The sequence below is a fragment of the Scyliorhinus canicula genome, chromosome 2, assembly GCF_902713615.1.
Source record: "Scyliorhinus canicula chromosome 2, sScyCan1.1, whole genome shotgun sequence".
NCBI lineage: Eukaryota > Metazoa > Chordata > Chondrichthyes > Carcharhiniformes > Scyliorhinidae > Scyliorhinus > Scyliorhinus canicula.
This window is the reverse complement of record NC_052147.1, coordinates 13347914-13372449: the sequence shown is the minus strand read 5'-3', so window position 1 is coordinate 13372449 and position 24536 is coordinate 13347914. Positions and strand designations below refer to the sequence as shown.

The 24536-nt window shown below is 46.1% G+C and overlaps 1 protein-coding gene across 1 annotated transcript in view; it reads left to right on the top strand.

Annotated features, from left to right (window-relative positions):
- The first annotated feature begins 2776 nt into the window (after positions 1–2776).
- Positions 2777–24536, top strand: part of nrxn3a (neurexin 3a) — a 1956983-nt gene continuing 1935223 nt past the window's right edge. The window contains exon 1 of the mRNA XM_038773738.1: positions 2777–3088. The gene's annotated coding sequence lies outside the window, so the exon portion shown is untranslated. The remainder of the gene's footprint in view (positions 3089–24536) is intronic.

The following is a 24536-nucleotide window of genomic DNA, read 5'->3' as shown; positions in this document are numbered from 1 at the left end:
AGGTGAAGGCATTTGCCAGACGACAGGTGGAAGAATTTCCCTTGCTTCCCGATAGAGGGGTGAGTGATAGGGTGCTGTCAGGGGTCTGGGTCGGAGAAGGGAAGGTCTCGGACATCTACAAAATAATGCAGGAGGTGGAGGAGGTATCGATAGAGGAGCTGAAAGACAAGTGGGAAGCGGAGCTGGGAGAGCAGATAGAAGATGGGACATGGGCGGATGCCTTAGAGAGGGTCAATTCGTCGTCGTCGTGCGCAAGGTTGGGCCTCATCCAATTTAAGGTGCTGCACAGAGCCCATATGACGGGGACTAGGATGAGTCGGTTCTTCGGGGGTGAGGACAGGTGTGTTAGGTGTTCGGGAAGCCCTGCGAACCATGTACATATGTTCTGGATGTGCCCGGCACTGGAAGAGTTCTGGGAGGGGGTGGCGGGGACGGTATCGAGAGTGGTGGGAACCAGGGTCAAACCAGGGTGGGGGCTAGCGATTTTTGGGGTTGGGGTGGAGCCAGGAGTACAGGAGGCAGGGGAGGCCGGAATATTGGCCTTTGCGTCCTTGGTAGCTCGGAGAAGGATCTTGATTCAGTGGAGGGACACAAGGCCACCAAGTGTTAACACCTGGTTAAACGACATGGCAAGCTTCATCCAATTGGAAAGAATCAAATTCGCCCTGAGAGGGTCGGTACAGGGGTTCTTCCGGCGGTGGCAGCCCTTCCTTGACTTTCTGGATCAGAGATAGGAACTGGAGGCCGAAACAGCAGCAACCCGGGGAGAAAGGGGGGGGGGAAAGGGAGGGGGGGGGGGATAGCAACGAAGGGAGCACGTCAGCGGGGGGTCGCGGGCAATGACTGCCCGAGGCCATCGGCAGAAAGGGAAAAACGGTTTGGTTGCTAGACTGGTAGCGCGGGGGGGGGGGGGGGGGGGGAGGGGGGGGGGGTGCGCGCGGGGGAGGGCGTGGGGAGGATTTTCCAGGGGGGATTTGTTGTGTTATAATTTAAAATGTAGTAGGGGTAAATGTTTGTATCGAAAAATTTCAATAAAAATTATTTTTAAAAAAAAAGGACAAAATTGTACCCGTGTCTACCACTGCCTCTGGCAGCCCGTTCCAGATGCTCACCACCCTCTGTGTGAAGGAATTTCCCCTCTGGCCTCTTTTGTATCTCTCTCCTCTCACCTTAAACCTGTGCCTTCTAGTTCTAGACTCCTCTACTTTTGGGAAAAGGTGCTGACTATCTACCCTATCTATGCTCCTCATCATTTTATAGTCCTCTGTAAGATCACCCCTGAGCCTCCTATGCTCCAGGGAAAAAAGTCCCATCCTATCCTTATAACTCAGGCCATCAAGTCCAGGTAGCATCCTCGCAAATCTCTTTTGCACACTTTCTAGTTTAACAATATCCTTCCTACAATAGGGTGACCAGAACTGAACACAGTATTTCATGTGAGGTCTTACCAATGTCTTGTACAATTTCAACAAGATGTCCCAACTCCTATATTCAATATTCTGACCAATAAAACCAAGCATGCTGAATGCCTTCTTCACCACCCTGTCCACCTGCGACTCCACCTTCAAGAGCTATGAACCTGTATTCCCAGATATCTTTGTTCTGTAACTCTCCCCAACTCCCTACCATTAACTGAGTAGGTCCTGCCCTGATTTGATCGACCAAAAAGCATCACCTCACATTTATCCAAATTAAACTCCATCTGCCATTCATCAGCCCACTGGCCCAATTGGTCAAGATCCTGTTGCAATCTTAAACAACCTTCTTCACTATCCACTGTGCCACCAATCTTGGTGTCATCTGCAAATTTCCCAACCATACCTCCCACATTCTCATCAAAATCATTTTTATATAAAACAAATAATAGTGGAACCAGCACCGATCCCTGAGGCACACTGCTGGTCACAGGCCTCCAGTTTGAAAAGCAATCCTCCATAATCACCCTTTGGCTTTGGTCATCAAGCCAACTTTGTATCCAATTGGCTACCTCACCCTGGATTCTGTCAGATTTAACTTTTTGCAACAACCTACCATGCGGTACCTTGTCAAAGGCTTTGCTAAAGTCCACATAGACAATGTCGACCATACTGCCTTCATCTACCTTCTTGGTTACCTCTTCAAAAAACTCAATCAAAGATGTGCAGGTTAGGTGTATTGGCCATGCTAAATTCCCATTTACTGTCTAGGGATGCACGGGTTAGGTGGATTGGCCATGATAAATTACCCCTTAGTGTCCAAGGATGTGCGAGTTTGGTGCCACAATGGGGTTGCGAGGATGGAGAGGGAACCTGGTCATAGGCTGCTCTTTCAGAGGGTCAGTGCAGACTCGATGGGCCGAATGGTCTCCTTCTGCACTGTCGAGGTTCTATGAATGGCAGAGCTGACCCGAAGGCTTGAATGGTCTGGATTCCTAGCTCGAATGAGTCTAAACGACCAACCAGCCAAAAAATAACAATCTTCCCGAGGACTTGAGCGACAGTGGTCAATTTCACCTCTAATCTCCGGGCCGAGTTTTAACTTGAAATGATATTCCAATTAATGCGTTTAACCATGAAGCGAGCCACAGGTCGTAAAATGCAGAGCCTTGATTGAATTGGCCCACTGTGTGTGTGGAAATTTCCACAACGCCATCTGCTTGAGGGTTACAATGTGGTTGGCTGGAGGCTTGGCTTCTCTCTCTCCTTCGCTTGCAAGAAGAAAACGTTTCCTTTTTAAATGGTGCGGCTGATGGTGTGAAGGGCGGGGTTTGCACGCTGTGGATCCTGAGCTTTTGGTTTGCCGGAGAGTCAGAGGGAAGAGAGGGGGAGAGACGTGACGTGCGGGATCTGCAGAGGGAAGGAGAGAGAGAGAGAGAGGAGAGAAGGAGAGAGCCGGTCTGCGCGTCTTGTTGATATCTTGGTGCCCTCCCTGGCTCTCGCTGAACTGCCAGCATCCCGGAGACACGCAGGATATAGAATTGCATCCCACCCACTGTGGGGGTCCCAGCACATACCCATCTCGCCGTTCGGAAGGGATTTAAGCCAGGAGGTCGTTTTGGATGTGTGTGTCGCTTGTGCTGTGTGTGTCAGTTCTGGACAAGACTTGCAAGGTAGGGATGGAGGGATGTCTTCCCCTTTTCGCTCGCTTGTTACATCTCTGCTTTCTGGCTGGAGAATAAACACTAGTTTCAAAAAACAAAATGCGATATCGGGCTGGGAAAACGAACCGTCACCAAAATCTCCTGTCCAGGAACCTGGGGCATGTGGGCCAACCCGTTGATAAAAGTTGTGACATTTTGTGTTTGATTTTGGGGGGGGGGGGGGGGGGGGATCCTATAAATTAGCAAAAGTCAAAAAATTCAGGGGGTGGTGGAAATTTAGAAATTGACAGCTAGTTGGGGAGGGGTGGGAATAGCCAGGAGGACCACCCACCTGGAAATAGCCATGGGGACCACTCCCCCCAGGAAATAGCCAGGACCCCCCCCCCAAAAAAAACCTGGAAATAGCCATTACCACCCCCCCCCCGGAAATAGCCAGGACCCCCCCCCCCCCCCAAAAAAAACTGGAAATAGCCATTACCACCCCCATGAAATAGCCAGGACCACCCCCCACAGGAAATGGCCAGGAACCACCCCCCCCCCACAGGAAATAGCCAGGAACCACCCCCCCCCCACAGGAAATAGCCACGACCACCCCTCCCCCCCCAAGGAAATAGCCAGGACCACCCCCACATGAAATGGCCAGGACCCCCCCCTCCAGGAAATAGACAGAACTACCCCCCCTGGAAATAGACATGACCACACCCCCTGGAAATACCCAGGGCGACCCCCCCCCCCAGGAAATATCCAGGTGACCCCCCCCCCGGAAATAGCCAGGACCACCTCCCCAGGAAATAGCCAGAACCCTCCCCCCCTGGAAATAGCCAGGACCACCTCCCCCAGGAAATAGCCAGAACCCCCCCCCCCTGGAAATAGCCAGGACCCCCCCCCCCCCCGGAAATAGCCAGGACCCCCCCCCCCCCCCAGGAAATAGCCAGAACCCCCCCCCCCCCCGGAAATAGCCAGGGGTCCGTTCCCCTGGAAATAGCCAGCAGGTCAGACAGCATCTGTGGAGACAGAGGCAGAGTTGCAGAGTCAGGCCGGTGACCTTATCGTTTTGCTGATGGTAGGTCGTTGGGACCGAGTGGGGAGGGGAGTGGAGTGGGGAGGGCGGTGTTCTGACTGCCTCACTTGTCTCTCTCCCTCGCCCTCCCCGGTTAATTGCTCCAGTTCCCTGCCGGGTTACCGGACAGGGGGAGGGAGGGCGGCGGGGACCAGCAACATTTACTGCAAAGTCCAGTGACTTTGACCGGGTCAGCCTGTCTTCAAGTTTAAAAAGAATGCAGGCGAAGCAGCTCCTCTCTGAGGGGATTTAGCGACGACAACAACAGTCAGACATGTAAAGGCAGGGGGGGGGGGGGGAAATAAATGGATGTAGCGCCAGACTTTTTCAGAGGGCTGGTGTGATGTGGGAAGGCTGGTCTGTGTCTGTCTGTGTGTGTCTCTCTCTCGCAGCAGCGTCCTCCTGTCTGTCACTGGGACAAAGATCCCCACAGCATCCTCCCCACACCTTCAGTACCCCGGAGACCCAGGACTGTCTGTAACCGGGCTGGGGTCTGACCCATCCTTCCCCCAAAACTGCACAGTAAAACGTAATGGGTGGCAGGAGAAAGCTGCATTTACGTTAACCCCTTCCCGCCGGGCTGGGCCAAACACCCCTCTTGTTGTTATTTGGCCACGGTGATTATGAATCAGATAGAGCTCCAGTTAAGTTGGCAGGTGGGATGTAGCCGCGTTGCTGCTGTGGTTAAATTCTCTCGCTTGCACGGACTTTGGGGAAAGTTGCTCTCCCATTCCTGGAATGCCCACGTACATAGCAAGTGTCAGAACTGCAGAATCCTCCAGCCATTTCCCCACACATTACAAATTCCTTTTGATCTTTCGATGCGGGGTGGATGGGGTGTTTTTCTCTGATTTCTGAGCCACTCCTGCACTATTTTCAATTGCACGCATAGACACAGACACACACACACAAATATTGCTGCTGAAGGATCGAGTGAGGTTCTGGAATGTTTTGCCTTGTTCAATATTGAATTAAGCACCCGTGTTAAAGCAGCTAATATGGAGGGGTGGGAGTCGCTCTAGGACCTGTGCAGGTACCGAGTGTTACAGGACAGTTGTGGACACATTATTCTGACAGGTTCCCTCCGAAGGCAAACCGAGATTAAAGATTCGGTGCTTGTTCGTGTGTTCAACACCAAAAAAAACCACGTACTGGGCCTTTTTTGGCTGAAAGATCAAGCGGGGGGGGGGGGGGGGATGTGTCAGCATGTGTCTGCTGTGCACACCGTGGGTTGGATTCAATTTGAATTGGGGGTTTGGAGCCAGAATGAAGGTGGACGAGGGTCTTGCCCAGTGTACTCTGCGCCCGGCGTTGTCGCTATTTGGAAGGAATCACATTGTGCATCAAGTTTAGAGCATGCAGAGCTTCCATCTGATCAAAGCACAGCCCCTCTCCTTTCCCTATACAGAATAATAACGTGCAGAGTGGAAAAAAAAGATAGATAGATGCTGCTTCTGACGGTATGTTGAGCCTTTGGGTGCAAAGAGCGGCTAAACTTGTTTAAGTGGAGGGTCACTACATTTAAATATTTCTGCGTTCATGTGTGTTATGTGTCATGTGTGTCATATAGAAATTTCTCAATTGCAAGGTAGACTTTATTGAAAGTTGGTAAGTTTCAAAAAAAAATTCAAACATAGAAAGGAATGATGTTGGTTCGGATGGTGAATGGGGTCTGGAGGATTAAAATGCATCGTTTAGGGTGATTTAAAAATATTGGTTGTGTGTGAGTGTATTCTACGATTGTACCCCGAGGTGAGTGAAGATTAAGTTTTTTTAAATTCCACTGGTGTGGAGAGGGGGTACAATTCCTACCAGTCGACAAGCAGCGATGATGCACAATGCATGAATTAAGCAAATTAGCCTTTTAATCATGGATGTGGGTGTTGGACATGTTCTTACCTCGTCGAGTGCTAGCTAGCCAGATATATTGCAATGTTGTGCACTGCGCTCTCTCTCTCCCCTCCTCTCTCTATCGTCGTTTTCAATCAGGATATTTTAGCCAATGTCGATTATTAATCAGGGATTGGGTCGAGGGGGAAGAAAACCTCACCGGGAAATATTAAACCCGGATCTCAGTGAGGTTCATATCAGCCATGTCGTGTCAGTCGAGACCGGTGTATCCATCACCATTCTCCCCGCCCAGTCCCCACTGTGTCGCTTTGCATATCGCATTACATTGTGTGTGTGTGTGTGTGTGGGGAGGAAAGGACAATCGCACTTGACTTTTCAGGGGCATATTGCAAACTTCATTTTGTCAAATTAAAATAAAATGTACCGTAGCTGGTGAAGTGGAAACGATTCGGGGAGAGGTGGGGGGTGAAATCCCATCGAATCGTCCAACCGTAACTTTTATTTTTAGCAATGCACCGCGTGGATGAAATCTAACGGCGCCGAGGTCGATTTATTTTTAAAATGGTGCATTCGAATAGCTAGATATCTCCTTATTTACCGTGACAAGGTGATGGGCAGACACTGGCCTTTATTCAATATGCATTTGGACAAGCGGCACAGAAATGACGTTCTGCAGGGAAGTTGCTGTCTGTTGAACAGGAGAGAAGGTTTTTAGCAAAATGCTGCTTCCTCGGTTTCAGCCTTCAGGGTTTGGGTCTGTGTGTGTGTGGGGGGGGGGGGGGGGGGGTGGAAGAGGGATGCACGGTGCCCTGGTCGCCCCCTTCCCAAGATAATACAGTTGCCAAACCCCTGAACCCCATCGTTAAAATTGCAAATGCCAAGCGCAAGGTCCCCGAACCACCTTCTTTGTGTCGGGTGGGTCAGAGTGGCTCCTTCACTCTCCACTGTGATGAGTTGGTCCCGATTACAGCATTTCTTCTCCCCCCCCCCCCCCCCAAAAAAAAACGCTGGATGCAAAAAATAATCAATCAGCAAAAATAACATTTCGTTAGCTTGAGGGGGCAAAAGGGTTTATTTTTTAAAGTGGATTTAGACCTATGCTGGAGGTCAAGCGAGACCTTTACGCCCAAACGCAATTTGCCCTTCTTTCCTTGACATTGGAGAGTACTGAGAGAATTGGGTGGGTTGCAAACTTTGCCAGCGTTTGCAATAGATCCAGGGAGGGAGTGAGAGCTTTGGAGAGAATATTCCCGCCCTCCTCAATCCCACCTGCTTTTGAGACGTGGAGGAGGGGATAATTCCGCCCATGCCCTTTTCCCCATTTAATGTAACCCGGGTGAGGGGAAGGCATCGAAGAAAAGTGTTTTTTTTTTAAATTAATGTGTAAAAGTGCAGGTTGCCGTGTTCAGCCTGTTTTTTTTTGCCTGCTACGTTTGCCCAAGTGGAAACAATAGCGAGGAGCGTGGAGGTGGGTGGGCGCTGGGAGCAGCGAGAAGCTCCCAGGTGTTGTGCCCGCGCCTTGTTTTCTTTTGTTCCATTGAAGGTACCGTGCGCGCGCACACGTGGGGTTGGGGGGGGGGGGGGGGGAGACTTCGGGAAGCGCGTTCCCGCCGCTCGTGTCCCTGGGGCCCGGGCGCGAGCGTCTAGTCCATCCATCCTGAGGTGCATATTACCTGTGGTGCACCTTCCTATTTCTGGACAAGGGTAGCACTAATGCTTAGCACTGTTGCTTCGCAGCTCCAGGGTCCCAGCTTGGCTTCCCAGCTTGGGTCACTGTCTGTGCGGAGTCTGCACGTGCTCCCCGTGTCTGCGTGGGTTTCCTCCGGGTGCTCCGGTTTCCTCCCACAAGTCCCGAAAGACGCGCTTGTTCGGTCATTTGGATATTCTGAATTCTCCCTCTCTGTAACCCGAACAGGCGCCGGAATGTGGCGACTCGGGGATTTTCACAGTAACTTCATTGCAATGTTAATGCAAGCCTACTTATGACAATAAAGATTATTATAAGGGTCTGTGGAAAGAGGCTCAATGTAAGCATTCAAGAAGGGGTAGAGTTGCCTGAAAAGGAAAAAAAAAATATTCTGGCTTATGAGTAGAAGGTTGGGGAGTGGCACAAGGGGCATTGTATGTGCTCTGAGTCAGTGCAGTGGGCCGAATGGCCTCATTTTGTGCCATAATAATTCTGCAGCGTGAGCCTCAGTGGCTTGACCAGCATTTATTGCTCAACCCTGATTGCCATTGAGGTGGTGTTGGTGAGGCAACTACTTAAATCACTGTAAAGGTCACAGTTTGGGTGCCATTAATTTGTTTGCTGGAACATTTTAGAGAGCAGTTAAGAGACACCAAATTGCTTGTGGGCCTTGAAGTAGCATATCGGCTAAAAGGCGTAAGGACAGCAGGTTCTTTCTTTGCCATAACGGGTATTGGTCAACCAGTTGAGATTTGAGAACAATCTGATGGATTCACAATCACTGATGGCAACTTTTTAATTCCATATTGCTTTAATTAACTGAATTCAATTTGCCAGCCGCCTTGGTGGTATTTGTACCGAGACCCCCCAGATCATTAGTCCACCAGGCTTCAGGATTACTAGTCCGGTAGCAGAACCACTTTGCTCCTTTAGGGGTTGGTTTAGCACAGTGGGCTAAACAGCTGGCTTGTAATGCAGAACAAGGCCAGCAGCGCGGGTTCAATTCCCGTACCGGCCTCCCCGAACAGGCGCCGGAATGTGGTGACCAGGGCTTTTCACATTAACTTCATTGAAGCCTACTTGTGACAATAAGCTATCATTACCATTCATTATCAATACCCCTCTTTTTCTCAGTTATGCTGCAGTAGGCATGACTCTTAATACGCTTAGGGAATGGCTGGGTTGAGCCCTTCGTTGGAAGTGCCCACATGGTTCCTTTAGAACTTTCAGAGAATGAATGAAACACCAAGGAATTACGTTAATTTTCTTTACCATTTTTAAACTCCTTTTATTCCCTGCTGCCTTCATGGTTTTTAGCTGAAGGCATGCTTCAAGAATAGCAAACCCAGTTTTTTCACCAGTCTGATAAGTAATGTTATTGCATGAATAATTCCCCCACTCTTATTTTTATATTGGCTTGGAGTGTGCAATATCAAAATGGAACGTTTAAGGGGCTACTATGTGATATTTATTGCCAGTGTAGCAGTTTACATGTTGAAGATGTTATTCCCAATTTAGTATTTTTTAGTGTCAAAACCTTTAGTGTAAAAATCCTTCAAAGTAGCTATTCATCCAGGGGAGGCTTGTTGTTGAACCATCAAGGCCATTATGTGAGATTGCTGAGAAGTAGCTCAAGGCAGCCAAGAATCCATCGAAGCCTTATTGCCGACAGCGATCCTAGAGTCTTGGCTCACAAATGGAAAATGGTCCAATATGCCAGGATTGCCAGGACTTAAGAGTCATATTCAGGAACCGTAATTAGAGGAAGGGAAAGAAGTCGATGGAAAAATATTCTTATTCCGTCACTGTTGGTCTTCAGTAAATCTTGCCATTAATATTGAGCCTCGGAGGATAATGTGGAGTTTATCATTAGCACTACTCATAATTAATGGGCTATTTATCTCCGATATTTACCTTCATGTAATGGCCACAGATTTTATAGATGGCATAAATATTCAAAGACTCTTTATTTTGCGCACCCCAACTCGATATAAATTGGGTTTTGTTGCTGAATCTTCAGTTTACTTGATCTATACATTTTAAGCCTGTCAGTGGCAATTGTTTGTTTTGAACTTAATTATGTTGTTACGTTGATGCATGCTGATGGAATGTCAAACAGCTATTGTTGCTGGGCTGGCTATCAATAAGAGGAGACACAATCATGGACATGATGTGCAGCCAGAAATCTTTCACTTAGGGGCCACGGGAATGTGTATGGACACAGAGTAAATGAACCAAGGGGATAGTTTTTTTGTTCCTCACAAGCGCAATCATGGATTTCCTTTGGATCTTGAGAGGTACATGCAAAGGTCCTTAAATGACCTTTGATCATTGCTGTCCGCAAGTCATGGGAACCGTTGAGCTGGAAGAAAGCTGCTGATATTTTCCAAACATCTTTGCATTTGACAAGATGGAATGAACACACTTATTTAGAAATGATTTTACTAATAATCTTAGGCGTGAACCCCAATGTCATTGGAGTCGAGTGTCCATAAATGATATTTACAGTAATTTTTTGACAGATTCTTTTTTTTTCTGGCGCAAAATGTTTGTCACAATATTGTCAATTATAAAATCAATTGCTGAAGTAACTAAGGGTGTAGTTATATCACAGTCACCAGCCACACAGATAGACTAGAGTTATATTGGGTTTGAATGAATCTCTAGTAACAAAACAAAATGGGTGATGACAAATCAGCATCTTATTTTACATTCTGCCTGATTTTCTTTTGCATTGACCGGCTACCTATTTACTATTATCTGCCCCAAAACAGATTTATGCACACAAGTATGTTTTGCTTTTAGAAATATTTTACAGTCAACCATTGCTGTCCTTTGGAGAGAGTTTACAGATCAGTACAGTGGCACAGTGGTTAGCACATCTCCCTCACAGCACCAGGCACCCGGGTTCGATTCCGGCCTTGGGTGACTGTCTTTGTGGAGTTTGCTCGTTCTCCCCGTGTCTGCGTGGGTTTCCTCTGGGTGCTCCGGTTTCCGCCCACAGTCCTACAATGTGAAGGTTAGTGGATTGGGCATACTAAAATTGCCCCTCAGTGTCGAAAGACGTGCAGGTTAGGTTATGGGGATGGGACGGGGGGGGGGGGGGGGGAGGAGTGGGTGTAGGTAGGGTGCTGCTTCGGAGGGTCGGTGCAGACTCGATGGGCCAAATGTCCTCCTTTTGCACTATAGCGATTCTGTACCAACATCTGATTGTAGCAATGGTTTATATTTTCAGAGTTCAGGGCCATTCAAATGCAAAGGATTATTAAAATCTGTTTCTATTAGAAAGTTTAAAACCACCTTCACTCCTTCTCCCATAATGGACCGAAAAGTCAAAGGTATAATTTGACTTTCATAGTTCCATTGAAAACTGTTTGACATTGATGCAAAAATGGTTGAATAACTGTAATCTGAATTAGACTCTATATTTGATTTATTCATCTACGAGACTATCTTCTTAAAAGCGTCTTGTATGAACACACCTTCTGTAAATCATGGATAGCCTTCCACTTGCCGAATGCAAATTTCTGGACTACACTTAAAAGAACCCAGAAAACGCAGCAAATACTGGAGCCACAATGTCTGTAGGCTCCTAACTGACCTTTGTGAACAAAACCAGTGTTTTGTTATTCAGTCTTGAATCGTGATTAATCCCAATGATGGATACATTGGGTGAGTCAAGTCAATTAGACTTTTTAGCCTTAAAGGGATACACCTACACTTTAGCAGCAGATTAATAAATCACATTTTACATGGCAAAGTGTTACTGTACTTATAAAACAACACATCCGATATTATTTATTGTGAGTGGTACAACAAAAGGTTTTTATATATTAGCATTTATGACAGTTACACAAAATTGATACAATATATAAGCAGGTAATAATATCTTGCAAACCACAGAGAAATACCTTTTATTTGCCAAATTGCAATGAATCTCTAGTAACAAAACAAAATGGGTGATGACAAATCAGCATCTTATTTTACATTCTGCCTGATTTTCTTTTGCATTGACCGGCAACTTATTTACTATTACCTGCCCCAAAATATTTATGCATACAAGTCTCTGTTTTGCTTTTAGAAATATTTTACAGTCAACCATTGCTATCCTTTGGAGAGAGTTTACAGATCAGTAGGGTGGCACAGTGGTTAGCACATCTCCCTCACAGCACCAGGGACCCGGGGCTGCACGGTAGCACAGTGGTTAGCACAATTGTTTCACAGCTCCAGGATCCCAGGTTCGATTCCCGGCTTGGGTCACTGTCTGTGCGGAGTCTGCACGTCCTCCCTGTGTGGGTGTGGGTTTCCTCCGGGTGCTTTGGTTTCCTCCCACAGTCCAAAGATGTGCAGGTTAGGTGGATTGGCCATGCTAAATTGCCCTTAGTGTCCAAAATTGCTCTTAGTGTTGGGTGGGGTTACTGGGTTATGGGGATAGAGTGGGAGTGAGGGCTTGGGTAGGGTGCTCTTTCCAAGAGCCGGTGCAGACTCGATGGGCCGAATGGCCTCCTTCTCCACTGTAAATTCTATGATTCTATGAATTTAATAAAAGGCCTGATCTAGCTCTGGATCCGTTGCAGAATCAACACTGCCCAAAGCAAATGGCCAAGGTTTGCCGCAGGTTGATTCTTGGGCCTCAACTAGATATTTTGGAAACCAGTTAAGGTCTCCCACCACATTGGGCTGGATAGAATTGGAGGGTGGGTGGGGGCGTGTGGCAGTGAGGTAAAGGGGATCAGAGATAATTGCCCAGGCAGTGGAGTCAGGTGAATCACTGTTGCTTCTCTTGGGTCAACAGTTGAAAAATAAAATATATTGTTGATGTGTGGTCTTGAAGGGCTGCTGAAGAATCCTGAGTGTGCGCTGGCCATAAACAAATAATTTCTCACAGGATCCTTTAACAATCTTTGGGCCCCTCGTTAATACTTTGAAGGAGGCTATTTTAGATGGCCAATCAAAATGCCTTGAAAAGACTTAGCCTCACAAATTTAGCATTGGGGGCCAGCGTTGATGGGCTGACCCATTGCTCAATGGGTATTTATTGCACCTGATTCACACCTAGAATCTGGGTGCAGTGCATACCAACTTCTTCCCCAGGATTATACCAAAAGACTCAATGGGATTGATCAGGAGAAGGAAAAAAAAACATACTGTGTTCTCACTTTGCCAAAAATGATCTGATCAGGCAGTAATTTAAGATGGTGATCAGTGTCTTTTGCATTATGTCAACAATGCAGCTTAATTCCAAAGGCACTATAGACTGGCATTTGTATGTAGATCAGACTCTCGGCACTTGAAGATACATCAAAGCTTCCCTTTCTTTCTTTGGCTCAATAGTGTGATTGTGGGCAAGGTGTAATTATCTTTTTAAGCTTTCTTTTTGTCGCAAATGTTTATAATTGCAGCTGAATGTGATAAGCAGGAAAGCAGAGCGGCTCTCAAAACGTCTCCATGCCTTTTGAGTAATTGCACTATTGCCGCACGGGCTGTTTCAGTTGGTGTCTCATTACAGACACAGAAACAATTCCGAATAAAAATTCATTAAGAGCTCCAATCAGCGGTTGAACGCTGATCGCTGTGTTCAAAGTGTGTAATCACTGAAGACGTATTTATTACTCGCGCCGATCCATAATATTTGTTTCAAAGCATTCTTCTCCAATTACAATTGCAGCCTCTCATTCTATTACTGTTTTTAGTCGCCTTGAATGAAATGCCCAACGCCAGAGCTATCACTGTTGAACAGCACAATGCATCCACCGTGGAGAATGAAAAGTTATCCCTATTGTCAAGCAACGTTGGAAAAACAAAGATGCGTTGAAGCAGGATCACGATCTCAGTCCAGAAGCGAAGCTTCAATGTATATTGGAGTTGAGAAGATATTTCCACTGTGTGTGTGATGGGGTGGTGGGGTCATAAATATAAAATAGTCACTAACAAATCCAATGGGAAATCTCAGAGAAACCTGTGTACCCACAGAGTGGGTGGGTTGTGGAACTCTACTTTTTTTGTTCGTTCGTGGGACATGGGCCAGCATTTGTTGCCCATCCCTAATTGGGCTTGAGGGGGCAACTAAGTGAACCACGTTACTGTGGGTCTGGAGTCACATGTATGGCGGACGAGGTAAGGACGGCAAATTCACTTCCCGAAAGGGCAGGAGTGAACCAGTTGGTTTTTTACGAAAATCAACAATGGTTTCATGGTCATCATTGGACTTTTAATTCCAGATTTTGGATTTTTGTTTGTCACTTGTACCGAGGTGCAGTGATTTTTTTTTCTGCGAGCAACTCAATAGATTATTAAGTACATGAAAAGAAAAGGAAAAAGAAGATCTGTTAGGGAGAGCTCACAGAAATTCGGCACACTGCTGCGCCATCAATGCAACAGATTATTCTTGAATTCAAATTTGAACGGGTCTCTGGTTTACTAGTCCAGTGACAATACCACTATGCCAAGGCCTTCCCTCTACTGTATAGAGTAATTAGGGTGCATAACATGTATATATTTAAGGGAAAGCTAGATCAGTACATGGGGGAGCTGTGCAGATATGGATTGATGAATTATAGTATGAGGAGATACATGTGGAGCATAAATATTCAACAGAGGCGGCACAGTACCACAGTGGTTAGCACTGCTGCTTCACAGCACCAGAGTCCCAGGTTTGATTCCCGGCTTGGGTCACTGCCTGCATGTTCTCCCTGTGTCTGTGTGGGTTCCCTCCGGGTGCTCTGGTTTTCTCCCACAAGTCCCTAAAGACGTGCTGTTAGGTAATTTGGACATTCTGAATTCTCCCCTGTGTACCCAAACAGGTGCCGGAATGTGGCGACTCGGGGATTTTCATGTAACTTCATTGCAGTGTTAATGTAAGCCTACTTGTGACACTACTAAAGATTACCATTATTATTATTTGGACCAATTGGCCTTCTTCTCTGACAAAAACATAAAATGTGGAAAATCTAAGCAGGTCTGACAGCATCCGTGGCGATAGAAGGGAGCTAACGTTTCGAGTCTGCATGACTCTTCGTCAAAGCTGGAGAGGATTTGAAATATGGTCAGATTTATGCTGTTGTGGGGGGAGGGTGTGGAGCAGAGATAGAGAGCCAGCAATAGGTAGAGATTGACAAAGATGTCCTGGACAGAAAGACAAAGGGAATGCAAATGCAGGTGACTGAGGCTAAGAAGGGTGCTGATAGTGGCACATAAAGAGATTAGAACGTGTTAATGATACAATATGTGATGTTAATTCTATGTATCTTTATGTAATTTTTATATATTTTAATATTATGTTTAATTTTTTGATGAATGGTGGCGTGAGGATCAACTAATTGCTCGATTCTGTGTTTAAAACCAAACCCAGAAGCATCTAGTTTCCAATTGATTGCTTAGATAGCATAGCTGAAAAACCTAAGGAAAAGATACAAAGTAGTTTTATAATGAAAATATTAGCTTGATAAACTTTTAGGCAGGCCAGATAAAGGATCACAAAGTCAGAAGTGGAGTCTCGAGTGCTAGCTCTCCAGTTGATAATTGAGATCAAGTGTGACTGGCCACCTTCTGATCGATTCTGCACCACTACTGTGCATTTTTCAATCAGATTGGTGGGTTTTGCTTTGTTAAGTGACCCTCTGAACAAGACCAGGCAGATGACGAGGCATTTTCTTTCCAGAAGCTGAAGAGCAGGGGAGTCCTCTTCAGCTCCCTGGCCGATGTTTGTTCCTCAACTGACACATTTCACAGCTGAACAGGATAGCATTACTGTTTATGGGAACTTGATGCACTCAAACTGGCTGCTGCAGTTTCCTCCATCACAACAGAGACAACGTCAAAGAATTGTTTCATTAGCTGTAACATTGTGAGGTTGCGAGAGATGCTACTTAAATTCGTGTCTTTGTTTTTTTTTCTATGCACGTGCAATTTTTACTTTGGCTGGCATGAAGGGTATTGAACTCACTGAGAGTGGTACGGGTCCATTGGACACAAATGCCACAAAGCCTCAGTAATGCTGTAACAACGGTAACAATCCTGCCCAAGCACCTTTTAATGACATTAGCTTCCACATTGGCAGTGCTTGCTTGGCCCGATACACAGGCCTCAAACAATAGATTACATAACAAACCTGCCACTGATATCAATTTTCCCCCTCCCAGTGGTTTTAACTGTCTGGCTCTTGGACCTGACAAAGCTGCAACCTTAATTGCTACCCCTGATGTAAAGCTCTATTATTATATTCTGTATTATTCTGTCAGATGTAGACCCATTAACGGAGACTGTGTATGGCTCTCAAAGTCTCTTTTTTCATGGTGTAGTTTTTGCTCATGCTCCTTTGCAACACAATGGTATTGAGACAATAACAGAAACCAGCTGGAGCCTTAATAATCTGAATGCATGTAATGTAAGTAGCTGTATATTGGATGGGCTATCCATTACCAAAATGTAAAACTTAATAGCAGTGTGCATTAATTTAACAATACCAAGCAGGTGGTAAAAGGCTTGCATTATATTTCACATAATTCATTTGCATTGTATTATTGTGTATCAGATCAGATAAATGGTTATTCATGTTTGGGATGACATAACCTGCAGATCTGGATAAAAAATACATTTCCATTTGCACTCTTCTTTTGAAATCTTAACTCTCCTCGAGAGCTTGCGACACATCAGTTGTGGTAGTTGATCCCCCCCCCCCCCCCCCCCCCCCCCCCCATTGGTATGAGTCCTTCTTTATTTCATCACTTGTTTAAATATATTTCACCATTTGCATGATGTCTTACCATAAGGTTAAGAAATATTTTGGTTTCTCACACAAAGGTCTGTCTTGTCTACTGCTGGACCCCTAGAACACGCAAGTGTGATTACATGCCGCTTGTTTTTAAGCTGTTCCATCTAATGCACCATCTCTTCATTCCAATTTATATCACTTCATTGGAGAGGAGAAGGATGAATTTTTCACTGATGAGGGGAAGGCATTCCATTTTCTGGCTTCGAAGAGGCTGCCCAAAACTCATTTCACTTGATAGTGTAAAACAGACAATGCAGCCAAATTATTATTGCAACCACATTTTGCAAGTCAGGAGTGTGATTGAATACTTACCTGGATGGGTGCAGCTCCAACAGCACTCAAAAAGTTCAACACCATCTAGGACAAATCCGCCCATTTGATTGCTCCCCCTTCCACCAATGTTCACTCTCTCCTCCACTGACACACTGTAGCAGGCGTGTACCACCTACATGGTGCACTGCAGGGATTCATCAAGGCTCCTAAACAGCACCTTCCAAACCCACAACCACCACCATCCAAAAGGACGAGGGCAGCAGATAGATGGGAACCCCACTGCCTGAAGGTTCCCTTCCGAGTCACTCACCATCCTGACTTTGAAATATATTGCCGTTCCTTCACTGTTGCTGGGTCAAAACCTTGAATTCTCCCCCTCACTGCACTCCGAGTATACCTACACCTCAGAGACTACAGCTGTTCAAGAAGGCAGTTCACCACCACCTTCTCAAGGGCAATGTGTGTGCGTGGGTTTCCTCCGGGTGCTCCGGTTTCCTCCCACAGTCCAAAGATGTGCGGGTTAGGTGGATTGACCAGGCTAAATTGCCCTTAGTGTCCTAAAAAATAAGGTTAATGGGGGTTGTTGGGTTACTGGTATATGGTGGATACGTGGGCTAGAGTAGGGTGATCATTGCTCGGCACAACATCGAGGGCTGAAGGGCCTGTTCTGTGCTGCACTGTTCTAATTCTAATTCTAATTAGGGAATGGGCAATAAATGCTGCCCTAGCCAGCGATACACACATCCCGTAAATTAATTTTTAAAAAATTAATGAACATTTAACAAACAATGCAGCTTGCTTTCCTGCCTGTGGGAACCTAAATAGAATCCACTTCACGTGAGGCTGCGAGTATAGACCATAAACTCCTATAAGTAGTTTTACTTGGAATGTTCTGACAGGATCGGTACATTTCTCCAATTTTAGCTTCTTGTACTTTCCGAATTTTCAACATTTTGCCATTGACTGTCCTAAAGGATCACATTGGAGTCGAACTGTTTCTCTCTCTACAGATACTGTCGGACCTACTGGGGTTTCCCCGCACTTTCTGTTTTTAATCATATGGAAAGGAGAGAAGTTATTGGGATTCTCTTTTTTCCCACCAGTTTCCTATGGGTTTCCCGGCGGGATGGGTTGGCTTCAATGGGCAATCCCATTGACAAACGGCGGGAAGAGAGAATCCCCCCGTCAGCGAACGGTGCGCTGCCGAGAAACCCGCGGCTGGGGGACCAGAGAATCCCGCCCAAAGTGGCCCCTTTTAGAGGCAAAGAGAAAATACATTGTCGAAGGGAATGAGGAAATGGAAGAGGTGTGGAACAAATTGTTTGTGTTTGTTTTCACAGCAGAAGACACAAATTCCATCCTAGAAATAAAGTTAACCAAGGGGCTATTAAGTGTGAGTACCTCAATGTAATTAATATCAGCAGAGAAAAAGCACTGTAAAAACTCAAAGGGCTAAAAGCCAGTAAACTCCCCCAGGATTGGATTGGATTTGTTTATTGTCACGTGTGCCGAGGTACAGTGAAAAGTATTTTTCTGCGAGCAGCTCAATAGATCATTCAGTACATGGGAAGAAAAGGGAATTAAACAAAATTCAAGAAAATACAAGAAAATAGGACCAGGTGGCCTATATCCAAGGTTCTAAAATAGGTAGCTGCACAGATAGTGGATGTACAGGTCAGCAAGTGTAGTCTGCCATTCAAGAAAGGGAAATTAAAAAAAAAACTCTACTATGGGCGAGTTATCTTGACATCGGTCATTAAAGCAGTTTTAAACAATGCATTGAGAAAAATTATAGTCTGGCCAGGCAAGGTCAAAATGGCTTTATGAAATGGCAATTGTGTTTGACAACTTTAGTCAAGTTTTTTTTTGAGGAGGTGACTAATAGGGGTAGATAAAGGGGAGCCAGTATACATGATATACTTGGATTTCCAAACGTCATTTGATAAGGCGGCACTCAAAAGGTTTCTCGGCAAGAGAATGAGGGCTCATGGAGTTGGGGGTAATAAATTAGCATGGATGGAGCTTTGGTTGATGAATGGGGCATTTTCAAGTTGACTTGCTTAACTCGCGGATGCCCCAGCAATCTACAATCCATATTAAAGTCTGAGACAAAAAGACCTAACATAAATTTGCTAATGATACAGAATTAGGTTGGAATATAAGCTGTGAGGAGGACGCAAATATAGACAGATTATTTGAATGGCAACCAGGTGGCAGAAGAATTTGACGCGGGGAAATGTGTGGTTATTCGCTTTAGTAGGAAAAGTAGTTTTAAAAGGTGTGAAACTTTCAAATGTTGATGTCCAGAGAGATCTACGTTTACTGGCACAAGGATCACAAAGTTAACATGTGGGCGTGGCAAGCTATTTGGAAGGCAAATGGCATGTTGCCTTTATTGCAAGTGGCTTCCACGTCTGACCATGGATGCACTTGCCTTGGTGGCAAATTGAAGATTTACTGGACTGGTTCTTGCGATAGGTTTTCTGATGATGTGATAAGTTAGGCCAGAACTTATTGCACTCCATAAACAATCAGGTTACTTCACTGAGACATGCACGATTCTGAAGAGACTTAACGGGGGGGGGGGGGGGGGGGGGCACTGAGAGATGTTTGACATGGATGGGCGATCAGGACACTGGGCACAGCCTCAGGAGGAGAAGTTAATCATTTAAGACCAAGACGAGGAGACATTTCATCATTCAAAGTGTTGTGAACTGCCTACCCCAGAGGGTCGTGGATTTTCCATCATTGATCATAGACGAGGCTGAGATCGATATGTTTTTGATCTGTGATAATTAAGGGATTTGGGGGAATGGGTGGGAAATGGAATTGAGGTGGAAGCTCATCGATTGCATTAAATAACGGAGGAGGTTGGAATGGTCCACTAATGTTCCTTATGTCAAGTTTTATTTGATTATGCTGTTGTGAAGCCCCCTGCGATGTTTTACTGCATTAGAGGTGCCATGTGGAGGTGTGCTGTTGATTATGGATTGCAGCTTGTGTTAATTTGGTTACATTGTCATTCACCATTTTTAGTGGTCTAAAATTTTGAGTATTCTAAATGTCATCGGTTTCACTGTTTCTTTAGTGTGGGCCTGATTTGCTTTGGGTTATTTTTCCCGGGTGTCAAACATGCAACGGTGGAAGGGGCGGGGGGTGGTGGGGGGGTGCGGGCTGACCTCCAGTGCATAACCGAACCTGACCAGCAGAACATGTGCACTTGACCTGCTGTACATTGACCGCTGATCCGCACCCACACCCCTCCCCGGAGATAATAACAGCCCTGGCAGTGTGGGGGGGGGGGGGGGGGGGGAATTGCATTCCATGGGCGACACAGTAGCACAGTGGTTAGCACTGTTTCTCCACAGTGCCAGTGTCTCAGGTTCGATTCCCGACTTGGGTCACTGTCTGTGCGGAGTCTGCACGTTCTCCCCGTGTCTGCGTGGGTTTCCTCCGGGTGCTCCGGTTTCTTCCCACAAGTCCCGAAAGACGTGCTCGTTGGGTGAATTGGACGTCCTGAATTCTCCCCCTGTGTACCCGAACAGGCGCCGGAATGTGGCGACTAGGGGATTGTCACAGTAACTTCATTGCCGTATTAATGTAAGCCTACTTGTGACAATAAAGATGATTTTTATTATCATTTAATTCCATGGCATCTGTGCTGTCCCCTCGTGTTGCTTCAATGCTGATGGCAGAGCTGAGGAGAGGGTGACTTGATTAACATCGTCCCCAGTCCCCAAGGCAGGCCGGGGTTTACACTGTCCTCACCTTCTTGGCAGTGCTTAATCAACTATTCGAAAGGACAACCTGCAGGTGAGGTGCAAGACTTACTCCAGCGCCCTCAGGAGGATGTTAAAGACACCTCCTAAATTACTCGTCAAGAAATAGTTTTTTCCGAGTGTTCTGAACTGACTGCCCACAGCCAGGCCAGCAGAAGAGATTATTCGAAGCTTTTGTGGGATGTTGCCTACCTTGTTCTGGCTCGGCAACAATACAACAATATAATCCACTTTCAAAGTAATTGATTGCGAAGATTCCCTGACATTGCCAGGAAAACATTCTGCAATTCAAATCCTCCGCCTGAGATAGCTACATTTTTGTTTCCAAACAGCATGTTGGGCAGCATGGTAGCATTGTGGATAGCACAATTGCTTCACAGCTCCAGGGTCCCAGGTTCGATTCTGGCTTGGGTTGCTGTCTGTGCAGAGTCTGCACATCCTCCCCATGTGTGCGTGGGTTTCCTCCGGGTGCTCCGGTTTCCTCCCGCAGTCCAAAGATGTGCAGGTTAGGTGGATTGGCCATGATAAATTGCCCTTAGTTTCCAAAATTGCCCTTAGTGTTGGGTGGGTTACTGGGTTGTGGGTATGGGGTGGAGATGTTGACCTCGGGTAGGGTGCTCGTTTCAAGAGCCGGTGCAGACTCGATGGGCCGAATGGTCTCCTTCTGCACTGTAAATTCTATGATAAACGGAATCACGCTGGCATTTTCTTTTTAATGCACGTTTGCTCAATTGGGTGCAGAGATGTCCATAACCCAAAGTTGCACATCCATGTTTCCAAGTACTTCATGTGCAATTGTGCGGAATTTTCCTGACTCGGGGTGGAGGCGTGTTTTGGACGTGCCAAGGGTGGAAGGGGCCCCTGGCAAATTGGTGGCGGGTCGGGATCTTGATGGTGATCCTGCCCTTTTCTGGACTTCCCCGGGATGGGATTGACGGAGAGCAGGCAGCCGTCTTGGATCTGTAATAATAATAATCTTCATTATTATCACAAGTAGCCTTACATTAACACTGCAATGAAGTTACTGTGAAAATCCGCCAGTCGCCACATTCCGACGTCTGTTCGGGTACACAGAGGGAAAATTCAGAATGTCCAAATTACCTAACAAGCACGTCTTTCGGGACTTGTGGGAGGAAACCGGAGCACCCGGAGGAAACCCACGCAGACACGGGGAGAACTTAAGACTCCGCACAGCCAGTGACCCAAGCCCAGAATCGAACCTGGGACCCGGGAGCTGTGAAGCACCATTGCTAACCACTGTGCTACTGCGCCGCCCATATAAGAACATAAGAACTAGGAGCAGAAGTAGACCGTCCGGCCCTTCGAGCCTGCTCCGCCATTCTATAAGATCATTGGTGATCTTTTCGTGGTCTCAGAACCACTTACCCGCATTCTCGCCATATCCCGTAATTCCTTTATTTTTCAAAAAAACATCTACCCTATCTTTAAATGTATTCAATGGAGTAGCGTCTACTACTCCTTTCGGTAGGGAATTCCATACTCTAACCACCCTATCTACTCAGCCTCTCCTCATACGATAACCCCCTCAACTCCGGCATCAGCCTAGTGAACCTCCTCTGCACCCCCTCTAGTGCTAGCACATCCTTTCTCAAGTGTGGAGACCAAAACTGCACACAGTACTCCAGGTGTGGCCTCACCAGCACCTTGTACAACTGCAACATTACCTCTCTACTTTTAAACTCAATCCCCTTCGCAATGAAGGACAAAATTCAATTTGCCTTCCTAATTACTTGTTGCACCTGCAGACCACCTTCTGTGACTCATGCACAAGTACACCCAGGTCCCTCTGCATAAGCAGCATGCTGCAGCTTTTTACCATTTAAGTAATAATCCGTTCTATTGTTACTCCTACCAAAATGCACGACTTCACACTTATTGACATTATACTCCATCTGCCAGACCTTTGCCCGCTCACTCAATGTGTCAATGTTCCTCTGTAAGGTTTTACAGTCCTCAGTACACTTTGCTCTGCCACACACCTTCGTGTCATCTGCAAACTTGGATACCTTACACGTAGTTGCCAACTCCAAATCGTCTATATAAATTGTAAATATGTAAATAATAATTGGTTGAAATAGTTCAGGATCAAATATGAGCTGCTGCAACCCATGCCAATTTGGAAGCGCCTGCTGCAAATAGAGGAGACCATCCTTAAACTGTAAAAAAGTGATGTGCTGTAATTTGAAAGTGAAAGAGAATTTTTAAGGAGCATAAATCAATTTTTTTTACAACACTTATGTTTGAAAACAAAAAGCTCTGAATTTTATATTTGCTAGCCAAGGGGCATGTCCACAAACTGCCTGCTCCTCTCCAGGGTGACTGAGATGAGTGGGTTCTGAAGTTTTTTTCAATGGAACTGGTAAGGTGAAAGGTTTTGGTCAGTTACACTGAAGAATTAGGCATGGTCAGGTAGAGACTGTCGTTCTCGGCACTTCTTCTCTCAGGAAATGTTTGATAGGTGATAGCTAGCTTCTTGGAAGTTACTTCTTTTACCCAGTATTCATCTCAAGTTGCATTTCCCTGCTGCCATCCTTCAAAGTGGCACAGGAGCAGCTTATATGCACAGTGGCATCGGAGCAGCAAAGGGCTGGTTTAGCACAGCGGCCTAAAAAGCTGGCTTGTAATAATAATAATATATTAATTATCACTTATTGTCACAAGTAGGCTTCAATGAAGTTACTGTGAAAAGCCACATTCCGCCGCTTTTTTGGGGAGGCCAGTATGGGAACTGAACCTGCGCTGCTGGTCTTGTTCTGCATTACAAGCCAGCTGTCTTAGCCCACTGTGCTAAACCAGCCCCTGTGAACCACACGTTAAACCAGTTGAACCGCACGTATCAGAGAGTTTCCGAGTTAGTCTCTGCAGAAAAAATGATTCTTTTTAAGCCTTATAAATTTCTTCACAATGTTATATGTATTTTATCTGTAGCTGGTCTCTGTAAATGAAGCTGTCAAATTAAATGGACCTCCTCAATCATATAAAAGTAAAGATTCGCTGTTTAGTTTGGGAAAGAAGTGACGGCTCCCAAAGCTACAGATTTCCCATGACTTGCTTTGTCTTTTCTAATTTACTGGGTGATTTTATGACGGTGAATAGTTTCACCGATGCAATTCGGCCAGTGCTAGAGGAACATGTGAGACGGAAATCATAGATCATAGAATTAACAGTATAGAAGGAGGCCATTTGGCCCATCGAGTCTGCAACGGCACTTGGAAAGAGCACCCGACTTAAGCCCACGGCTCCACCCTATATCCGTAACCCAGTAACCCCACCTAACCTTTTGGACACTAAGGGGCAATTTAGCATGGCCAATCCACCTACCCTGCACATCTTTGGACTGCGGGAGGAAACTCCGGAGCACCCGGAGGAAACCCACGCAGTCACGGGGGAGAAAGTGCAAATTCCACACAGACAGTCACCCGAGGCCGGATATGAACCCAGGTCCTTGGTGCTGTGAGGCAGCAGTGCATTTTTTTATTTATTTTTTTATAAATTTAGTGTACCCAATCATTTTTCCAATGAAGGGGCAATTTAGCGTGGCCAATCCACCTAGCTTGCACGTTTTTGGGTTGTGGGGGCGAAACCCATGCAGACACGGGGAGAATGTGCAAACTCCACACGGACAGTGACCCAGAGCCGGGATCGAACCTGAGACCTCAGTGCCGTGAGGCGGTTGTGCTAACCACTAGGCCACCGTGCTGCCCCGAGGCAGCAGTGCTGACCACTGTGTGATTGTCCCTAGCAATTCATGCTTCCACTGATAAACAGGTCATTAACCTAAACGAACCAAAGGTCAATGATGAAACCAGAGGGGAAATTAGGACAGCACATTTTTTTTGTTTAATGCCCAAAGTTATCATGATCTGATATGCAAGAATAATGAAGCAAGTTCAATGATAACTTGCAAAAATTGATTGGATAAATAGTTGGAAGGGGGAAAAAATTGCAGGTCTCTGGGGAATGTAGGAGAGTAGGACTAATTTCTCTTTCAATGAAAACAATTCACGGCTATG